We start from the raw sequence: 10542 nt of genomic DNA, 5'->3' as shown, positions 1-10542 counted from the left end.
GTGCAACCCGTATCACACAATTGGCTGACACTTAGGAGATTAAAGGTCATCCCCTTGACTAGAAGGACATTCTTGATTTGGAGACATTCGGATATATGAATATCTCCAACTTCTATAACATTAAGGCTACCATTATTACCAAAAGATACATTACCACTATTTTTGTTTTGAAGGGTAGTGAAGAGTGACTTGTCCCCGGTCATGTGCTTGGAGCATCCACTATCAACAAACCAAGTTGATAGATGCTCCCCCTTGACAAATGCCTACAAGACACGAAAGATAGACGTCTTAGGTACCCAAATCTTGGGACCTAATGCATCTACAATGAAAGACCTAGGAACCCATGCCTTGGTCACACCCTTCCTAGTCTCATGAACCCTAGAAGCATGTGATCTATGAAATTGGGTTCTAGACACTAGTGAAATGAAACTAGACTCCTTAGGTTGATATCCTAACCCAGCCTTGTTGTAGACCGCCCTTTGGGCATTTAAAATCATATCTAAGGTCTTAGAGCTAGTTGAGAATTTTTTAAGCATTTTCTTGAGTTTCTCAACTTCACCCTTTAAGGCTTTGTTTTCATCCTCAAGGAGCTCTTGATGTAGGTCATCAACCTCATCTTCCCTAAGAGCCTTCAAGTGCTTTACTTCATCTTTTAATGATTTAACTTCAGTTTTTGATTTCTTAAGCAAAGTAGATAAATGTGCAATAGTTTTATAACATTTCTCTAAATGCGGAGAGGTTACCTTTTCATCATCCGAAGATGATGAAGCCACGGTTGAGGTGTCACTTGTGTCACCATCACTCCCGGAATCCGGTTCCTCCCTTGCCATGAACGCAAATGACGTGTGCTTTTCTCCTTCTTCTCTTCCTCCGATGAGCTTGAGGAGGATTCATCCCAAGTAGCCTTGAGAGCTTTCTTCTTCTTGGCCCTTTCCTCCTTCTTCTTGAGTTTTGGACACTCGCTCCGATAGTGTCCTTTCTTGCTACACTCATAACAAGTAACATTAGTTTTATCAACATTTTGATCAATAGGTTTACCTTTCCCTTTGTATCTCCGGCTTCTTTTCATGATTCTCCTTACAAAGTTGGCCATCTTGCTTGATGATGATCCACCTCATCATCGGACTCGGAGGAGGATGAGGATGAAGGAATCTCTTTTTCCTTCTTCTTTTCCTTCTTCCTTCTTCCATCCTTGCTCTTTTCTCCTGCAACTAAGGCAATACCTTTCTCTTTTTGACCCTTGTTAGAAAGTTCATGAAGTTCCATTTCACAAAAGAATTCATCTAATTTAATAATTGAAAGGTCCTTGGAGACCTTGTAGGCATCTACCATCGATGACCACAAGGCATTCCTCGGAAAGGCTTTGAGAGCATACCTTACAAGATCGTGATTCTCTACGCGTTCATCTACGGAATGAAGACCATTGATGATTTCTTTGAACCTTCCGTGTAGTTCACTTACCGTCTCGTTCTCCTTCATGGCGAGGTTTTGTAGTTGGTTTAGGAACAAGTCTCTCTTGGCGGTCCGAGAGTCTCGGGTTCCTTCTTGGAGCTCGATGAGCTTGTTCCACAAATCTTTTGCGCTCGTGAATGGACCTACCTTGACGGGTTGATCCTTGGCTATCCCACATTGTAGAGTGACCACCGCCTTGGCATCGGCTTGTCCTTTGCGAGTTTGCTTGGTGGACCACCTTGATGAGTCAAGTTCCTTACCTTCTTCGTCCTTCGGAGGTGTAAACCCTTCCTTGACAGAGAACCACATGGAGATGTCGGTCTTGAGATAATATTCCATGCGGCTCTTCCAATATTTAAAGTCTGCTCCGTCAAAGTAGGGTGGACGATTGGTGCTAAACCCTTCCTTCATAGCCATCTTCTTGCTCTTTAGGGTGTTAATCCGGATGAAGAGAACCTTGCTCTGATACCAATTGTTAGGACCTTCGGATGGCTAGAGAGGGGGGGGGGGTGTGAATAGCCTCCTCTAAAACTTAAACAATCTTCTCACAAAAGTCTGTTAGCACAGCGGAAATATGCAAAAGAAAAACTAATACAAGGAAAAGAAACAACCCACAACTAACACAAGTATGTACGAGGTTCGGGGATAACTTGCCCCTACTCCTCGGCATTTCCGTAAGGTGGACGATCCCTTGATCTTTCGGTAGATCACACCCCGGATAGATTCCGGCTAAGAATTTCTCCTTCTCGGTGGAGTAACCTCTTCACAAAGTCACAAAAAATATTTAAATGAAGCACAAGACTTACAGGGATTAGTGGCTAAAGGGTATGAAAAATAAGCTTACAGCCACGATGAAAGCAGAGCGCAAAACCAGAAGAAGTTCCTTAGCCAAGAGCTCAAAAACACACAGCACTCTAGCTTGATCGACCGAGAGAGATTTTCTTCTTCCTTTTTTTTTTGGTTGTTCTCTCGAACATCTCATACTCCTTCTTCTTATGCCTCTGCCTTTTCCATTGCGTCTGCCTGTATCGAATCACTACAACCTGCACCGAATCGCTGCTGCCAACTCAGGCGTCACCAATCACTTTTCCTCCTCATCTGGTTCTCTGAACTCACACCAATACCATCCATGGTCTTCACTGGTGTCTCTGAGCTCGAACCAATAGCCAGGAGTCAAGCTGATTGCAACCAGAACACAGCCAGATCGCCAGTAACCGTTGACTCTCCAATTGCACCATTTGCAGCCAAACACAGTAGAAAAACCACTTTGTCTTATTCCTCTTATAGACCTTAATTTGAACTTAAGCACTGGCATGATACCTGCAACCTGCAACGTAAAAAGCTCACACCAGATGGTTAAATCAGATGAATCAGAATTTGCAGACAAACAGACAGTGTTGTGGATCGGTCAGCAGACCGATCCATAGCCCTTTGGACTTATCAGGACATACCCTGATCGGTCTGGGAGGCTTCTGATCGGTCTGTGGATCGATCAGCCAATAGGTGGATCAGTCCACAGACCGATCCCCTTATTGTCCTCTGAATCCCAACGCTTCCTGATCGGTCTACAGACCGATCAGATAACTTACAGTGAACTACTGTTTGGTTACTGATCGATCACCAGACCGATCAGATAACCCACAGAAAGCTACTGTTTGGTTACTGATCGATCACCAGACCGATCAGATAACCACAGTATTACTGGATCGGTCTGTTGACCGATCAGATATCCATAGTATCACTGGATCGGTCAACAGACCGATCCAATGCCTATGTAAGGTAGGTTTGGCGCTTCCCAGCCCTAAACCCTAAAGCCTTTCTAGTCTAGAGAACGAGCTACCGAGCCCTCTCTGACTTAGTCCGGAGAACGAGCTACCGAGCCCTCTCTGACTTCGTCCGGTCTAGAGAACGAGCTACCGAGCCCTCTCTTACCTAGTCCGGAGAACGAGCTACCAAGCCCTCTCCGACTTCGTCCGGTCCAGAGAACGAGCTACCGAGCCCTCTCTGACCTAGTCCGGAGAACGAGCTACCGAGCCCTCTCCGACTTCGTCCGGTCCAGAGAACTAGCTACCGAGCCCTCTCTGACTTCACGTGCCAAGTTCCATACTTGTACTTTTCCCTTCCACCTGATCAACATTGATCAGTAATCAATCTGAGTTTAATTAATATCTGATACAAACTTAAATCAGTATCAACATCAAAACAGCAGCCAGGTCAGACCGTATCAACATCGGGTACTTGATTCTTGTGTTGTGACCGCTTGATCCTTTTTGTTGTTTTGAGCAGTGAAGTGTCCAACACGTATAGGGTGCTGTGGTTTGTTCTTGTTTTCCAGCAGCAACCCCATCTAGCAGCCCTTGCTCCAGCAACAACAGCAACTGTGGTTGAGGTATTGTGTAAGAATTTGGTCTTCGTTGTAGATGATTGCTAGTTGTGTTAGCAATACTTGTTAACTTAAGTTTAGAATTAATCAAATGATGTAATTAGGGTTAATGAAGCTAACCCTAGTTGGTCGATGGATTAGGATTTAGCTTAGTTAATGGATGCATGATAGAATTAGCTAAATTAAATAATGTGACACAAGACTTTGACGCGAGACGGGTATCTCGACGTCGTGTTTGGACCAGCTTGGACTTTTCGATTGGAGGCGGGTAATTTTGACTTTATGTCTTTGGTATGCATAGTAGTCAATTTAACAAATAGCAATAGTTATGTTTCTTATTTGTTTCGGTTAGTCACTACCCGATACCTGTTACATGCTTGGTTGATTGCTTGTTTTGCATCTCATGTTATTACTTACCTGATTATACATGCCTATAGGGGTAGTGATATAACCATGCTTCACCATGTTCAGGACCTAGGTGTGATACCTTATCTGATCTGTGTACCCCTGATATGATTTATTGATTATGGTGCACATCATATATGTATATAGATTGGTTCAGTGTATTACCATGCTTAGTGTCATGCACCATTCGCATGATTACATGCTGTGTGATAGATTGCTCCATTATTGTCGAGCACATCGCCTGTTTCATTACTGTTCGGTGCTCTGTTGGTCCGCTCATGGGTAGCGTGATGCAGCGTGGTAGCACGTCAGTTTTTCTCTGTTCGGTGCTCCGTTGGTCCGCTCATGGGTGGTGTGACGCAGTGTGGTAGCACGTCAGGGATCCCTCCCCGTCATGGTGTACCGGGAGATGAGAGAATTGCGCTCCCCCATTTATGATTTGGGGTAGGAGTATGTGTGTACTCCGACAGCATCCCGTCCACTCGGTCACTTATCAGAAGTAGTGATGCAGAGTGCACGGTTGTCACAGCCCTACCCACTCGGTCCCACCATTGTGTGTGAGATGGCTGACTGGTGTCAGGGGTGACCATGACTGCATTGGCATCATACGCATTGATGCATTTATTTCTTGTGATTATGTTTGCTGCATTTATTTGCTGCATATTGGTTGGATGCCCATGCTTGACATGCGTACAGGATTTCTATATCTCTCGGACTGTTTATCCTTATACTAGGTCCTTGTTAGTACATCTATTCTCCTGTTCATTTCAGTTTGCATTTACCCTTATTATGTCAGGAGACTGTACGCATGATTAGTGCTAGTTGTTATATCATTAATATGTATATTACTTGTTACCCACTGAGTGTTGGACTCACACCCTCCTCCGTTGTTATTTTCAGGTTGATGTTGTCCAGAGAGTTCCAGTCGCTAGTCCCCTACAGATCGCGAGGACGTATGGTTTATCTTTTGGTTTTCTTTATCAGACTAGTTCTATTTGATACACTTGGATTATGGTTTTTGTGTTATGGATATTGCACTGTCGATGATTTTCATTCAGAGTTGTTTTACTACTTGCCTGCCTGGATGGCAGAAGAGGTGAGTTGATTTTATCGTCGGATTTGAGTTTTATGAGTGTAGTGGAGTAGGGTTGGTTTTGAATCTGCTTATCACTGTTCAGTTTGTTTACTATTTAACTGCGTGGTTGTATCAGCTAGAGGCTGAAATTGATATAAACTGCGTGGATATCTGTGTTATTATTTGTTTATTATTGTTATTATTCCAGCCGCATGTGGCTGAGGTGGTGATGTAGTAAAGTTTCAGATTGTCCGCCGTACAGGAGAGATGTTGCCGAAATTTCTTCAGACAGGGACTCCTCCGGGGCGTGACATTAATTCAATGACAGCCTCCTAGGATAAAATCCTCTCTTGGATGGTGGATGGATAGTATTGATAGATGAAGATGACTACTTTAGGGTTTCTCCTAGAAAGGGAAAACTCTCTCCAAGGAAGGAGGCAGAGCCCCATAGTCCATGATACCCCCAAACAAGGGTTTCTTGACTCTTTTATATCTTTCTTAAATTATCCAAATCTGCTTGATTTACTAGGATTCACCAAAATCAGTTTTTTGCCCCTTAGGCCTATTTTCTTGAGTTGCACTCTGAACCAAACTTGTAGATCTTGAAATTATCTACATTTTGATAGTCACACACCCTATGGATCAAATCCAATTGAAAGTTATGGAGGTTTGAAGTTTAGTCTGCAAGTTGGGCTAGAGGATGACACAACTATGTTCACTTCAGGAAAATCTGCATATTTGACATAGCCATGCCTAAAAGGCAATACCAAGATGTTTTGAAGGCTCTAGACTCTGTTATAGCTCCATTTTATGTCAAATTACATCCAAATAAATATGCACATGTCAAGGAACACGGGCGAAGTTGGTTCCTTGATTAAAACTTCAATATGACAACCTTTTGAATGCCTTTTCTTCCCATAAAATATGTGTTTGGCACGATGATGAGGCTCGATGATGAGGTATAGTCATGCCTATGTTAAGCTTTTTTTTCGCTCCATTCTTTGTCTTTCTTTAGCCATAAGAGTATGCTCATGTCATGGGACACAACTAGAGCATGCTCCTTGTTCTATTGGTGGGCCTTCAACTTGGTGCCCACCAATCCTTGTGCTGCCATCGGCTTCCTCTTATGCCACCCAAAAGGTTTCACCGATACTCTTTCTCTTTGATTGTATCGTCTCTTCTACTTGGCTAGTAATACTAAGCAAAGATGTAACTTGTGGCTTGTGAAGTAATTTTGAAGATATTTCGGCATAGATGCTAAGAGAGGCAAGTCTTATGAGGCTTACTAGGTGATTTCTTTTCATCTCATATCGTCGAAAAGGTATTATTTCTAAGCAACCATTTTTTATCTATGTTTATGACTTATACATGAATGATCTTGTTTATTTGGGATGAACAAAAATTTTATGTAAATCATTTCTCTTCTACTGTATATTTTATTGAAAACATATGTTTTGTATCCCAAAATCCCCAACACTAAGGAGGAAAACAGATGGGTCAATCTGCTAGGGTTGATCGCCTTAGTACTGTGATCTACCATTTGATGAAGTTGGGGATGAAGAGATTAGAACAATGCGAAAAAGATATTATGGCAGTGTGAAGAGTCGCCTTAGCGTTAGGGGCGAAGAGACGAAGAGAAGGGTCGATCAGGTAGGCTTGATTTGTCAGAGTCAATTACATCACCACTAGGTTGATCTGCCATCGATTTGTTATTTGATGAAGGAGGCAAAGGGATAGTGATGAGGTGACAAAAATTTGTGTACGGTCCTAACTAAAAAAAAGTTGATGTGGGCGGGGAAATTTTTTGCTCAACCCTGATAAAAAAAAAAGTCTTTTAACAATGCGCAAAATGTGTTGTTAAAGTTTATTTTTAAAGACATATTTTTAATAGTGCACAAAAGCACACTATTAATATGCAATTTTAATAGCGTGCATTGGGTACTGTCAAAAGTATATTTGATAGTGTATTATTTTGTATGCTTTGTTTGTAAAAATATAATACTATCCAAAACTCATTTAATTGGTCATGTCATAAAAATTATTATTAACGACACATAGTAACTGTAAGCCGCTACTGACACGCTATGGAAAGTTATATTTGTTGTAGTATAGATAGCATGAAAAATGATATGCAGAGGGAAAAATCTAAGGAAAAATCTCAGGGATAGATAAATAAAGTGACGGGATCCAGAAAAATGAAAATGGTGGGTCATTAATTTATGTGTCTATTCATGAGCTTTTCTCTGATATTTTTTCCTTTTGCGTATCATTACTCAATCTTAAATCCTAAATCATAAATTCACCCTAAACACATTGTAACAACTATAGGTAACTTCGATACATTGTAGATGCTACCCGTTAACTGCTACATGTTGTAGAAGCTTCGTCGCTTACTCAATCTTAAATCATAAATCATAAATTCACCCTAAACACATTGTAACAACTATAGGTAACTTCGATACATTGTAGATGCTACCCGTTAACTGCTACATGTTGTAGTACTTAATACTAGATCAAGGGGAACTTTTGGAATAAAATCATAGGAGGAGCGCCAATTTGACTTTGTTAAATCAGAAGTGCCCTTTTGATGATTTGCAAAATTTAGGGCATCTTTTTTATTTTTTCCCCAATAATATATATACTAATGGTATAATGTTTAAGAAAAATAATAATTTTTTTAATTAAAGAAGATAATATTTATTATATTTTTTCGTGGATTTATGTTGGATGTATGGAATGGAGTGATTCTCTTTCGAATTCCTAGCTATAAATAATAGATAAGGAGTAATTTTAAAAATAAGGTCTTTTGAATTCCTATTGCTCATTGAATATGGAGAACAAAGCATAAGTTTTTTTTGCGCCTCCACTTTAGCAACTCGGTAAATAATATTGCCTCTTATATAAAAAATATGGTTCTTCTTCATGTAAATATTAAAACGTTTCTCCGAACATTCTCAAAGATTAAGGACATACCATTTTGTGTCTGACACATAATATCATTTAAAAGACATGTATTCTTTCATCACTAAGGTAGATTAATAATATCACATTATGCAATAGGTCTTCGATACCAAGTAGATTTCTCCTATCATTGTATTTTATGTGCCCAAGAGAAACTATATGTCCCAATAAGGAATGTGATTCTGTCAATTTATAAAGTAAAAGGTAAGTATAAATAATCAAAAAGGAATAAAGTAAAAGCTAAGCATAAATAATGAAAACAAAATTAAGCGAAAGGTAAGAATAAATCAGAAAGGAATAAAGAGAAAAGTATGCTTAAATGAAAATGGAATATGTTCCCACTTATATTGTCTAGTATTAAGTACACTCTATCTACCTACATGGGCACCACATCATGTGATCTTGATTATTGATATTCTTTTCTTCGACCGTAAGATATTTTGAGACGTCACTAAAATAAAAATTATTATTTAGCCACAAATATTTAAGATAAAAATTTTTCGTTGTTAATTTAGCATGAAATTTACAATAAAAATATAAATTGTTACAAATTACTAACCAATTTTACTACAAAAATATTTTTTCTGTAAATTAACAACAAAATATAATTTGTCGCTAAAGTCATTGAAAATTAGAGACGAACTTCATTATTTGTCGCAGATTTTGCGACGAATCCATTATTCGCCACTGAATTTAGGATGAATATAGAATTCATCACAAAATATCTAATAAATTTAGGATTCGTCGCTGAATATGTGACGAATATAGGATTCGTTGTAGAATTCAAAATTTTTTTTATATAAATTTAGATTTTATGAAGCCGGTTGATGGACCTACAGAGCTCGAAATGATATGAAACCAGTTCTATGAGTTCTAATAAATCTCTTGATTATATAAATACTCTCAAATATTAATTTTATCTAATATATTGAGATCGATGAATTTTTGAAGGTGATTAATAAATTCCAGACACATTTACATTCAAAAAATCACTGGTTAGGTAAAATTAGTATTTGAGAAGATTTATAGAATCAGGATATTTATAGGAACCCATATAGACTTGTTTTATGTTATTTTGAGATATGTAGTACCTAATACTTAGTATTTTTTGATATTATTTTAGCTCTCATACTTAGCATTTTTTATCCTCTCATTTATTTAAATATTGTTTAATATCATGATTTATGAGTTAGGATATAATTTAGAGCTTGCTATAATTTCTCCCTAATTTTGGCATTACTTCATGATTTTTTGTAGGGAATCAATGATGAGCCATGGAGTCAATTAAACCAGACCAATACCTAGCCCAAGAAGTTCATTAAAGAAGAAGCGAGGTTCAATTGGGAGTTGGTTTAATTCAATTGAAGATGATTCATATTCAAATTCATTCCGACCATCATCAAATGAGTTTACCTCTTGAGCTTAAACCAAGTCAAATCCTCCTCAACAAATTCCTAAAACCTCACTTGAACCAAACCCAAATTCAGATTCAAGCTCAGTTCAAAACTGAGTATAAAAACCGAATTTCTACCAGATGAATAGTGGTTTGTGCTACTGTTCATCGTCCACATTTCTCATCATGCAATTGCAGCTCCCTTCTCCTTCTCCAGATCTACATCTCGGTCAACTTTATCGGCATTGAGGATTCCAACTACTTGTGTCCAATTCCTGATCATCTAAGCTCGCCGGTGAGGGTTTCTCCGGTGCTATTTTTATTTCTGAAATTCTTTGTTTCTTCCATTGCCGGGTATAGTGATGTGAGCCAAGAAGAGGCATTGAAGGGAATTGGGGGACCCATGACAAGGTCCAAGACTAAGAGAATGAAGCAAGCTTTGGAAGGCTTAATAATGAGGCTCAAGGAAAAGGAGGATCAATGCACAATGGAGGCAACAACTAAGTGGATCACAATCCTTCAATTTGAAAGTGAAATTGACCAACATGAGGACCATTTTCGTGTGCATACATGGGGGGGGGGGGGGTTTCTAAAGTGACTTTTGATGTCCTTTGTGAGTTTTAATGCATTTTTGAGAGTTCCTAAGCTAGTATAACAAATACCATGCATGCATGGTTGCATTAAGCTAGTATTAGGGATTAGTGGTTGCATTAGTGGATAATAAAACTCATGCATGCAAGCATGATATTTATTGCATAATTAGTGCATAGGGGATCTTAAGGGATGTTAAATAGGAGAACTCTTGTATGACAAATCATGTAAGTTTGAATGAAAATTTGAGTTCCTCTTTTGTGAGAGATTCCTTCTTGTTCT

General features: G+C 39.1%; 1 long non-coding RNA gene across 1 annotated transcript; it reads left to right on the top strand.

Annotated features, from left to right (window-relative positions):
- Nucleotides 1-6257: 6257 nt before the first annotated feature.
- LOC121973332 lies at nt 6258-10156 on the top strand. The gene is made up of 3 exons (XR_006109515.1): nt 6258-6455; nt 6545-6636; nt 9534-10156. It is a non-coding gene; the product is annotated as an uncharacterized LOC121973332 (long non-coding RNA).
- The last annotated feature ends 386 nt before the right edge of the window (nt 10157-10542 follow it).

Source organism: Zingiber officinale, chromosome 4A, assembly GCF_018446385.1.
Source record: "Zingiber officinale cultivar Zhangliang chromosome 4A, Zo_v1.1, whole genome shotgun sequence".
NCBI lineage: Eukaryota > Viridiplantae > Streptophyta > Magnoliopsida > Zingiberales > Zingiberaceae > Zingiber > Zingiber officinale.
This window is presented reverse-complemented; position numbering and strand designations above follow the sequence as displayed.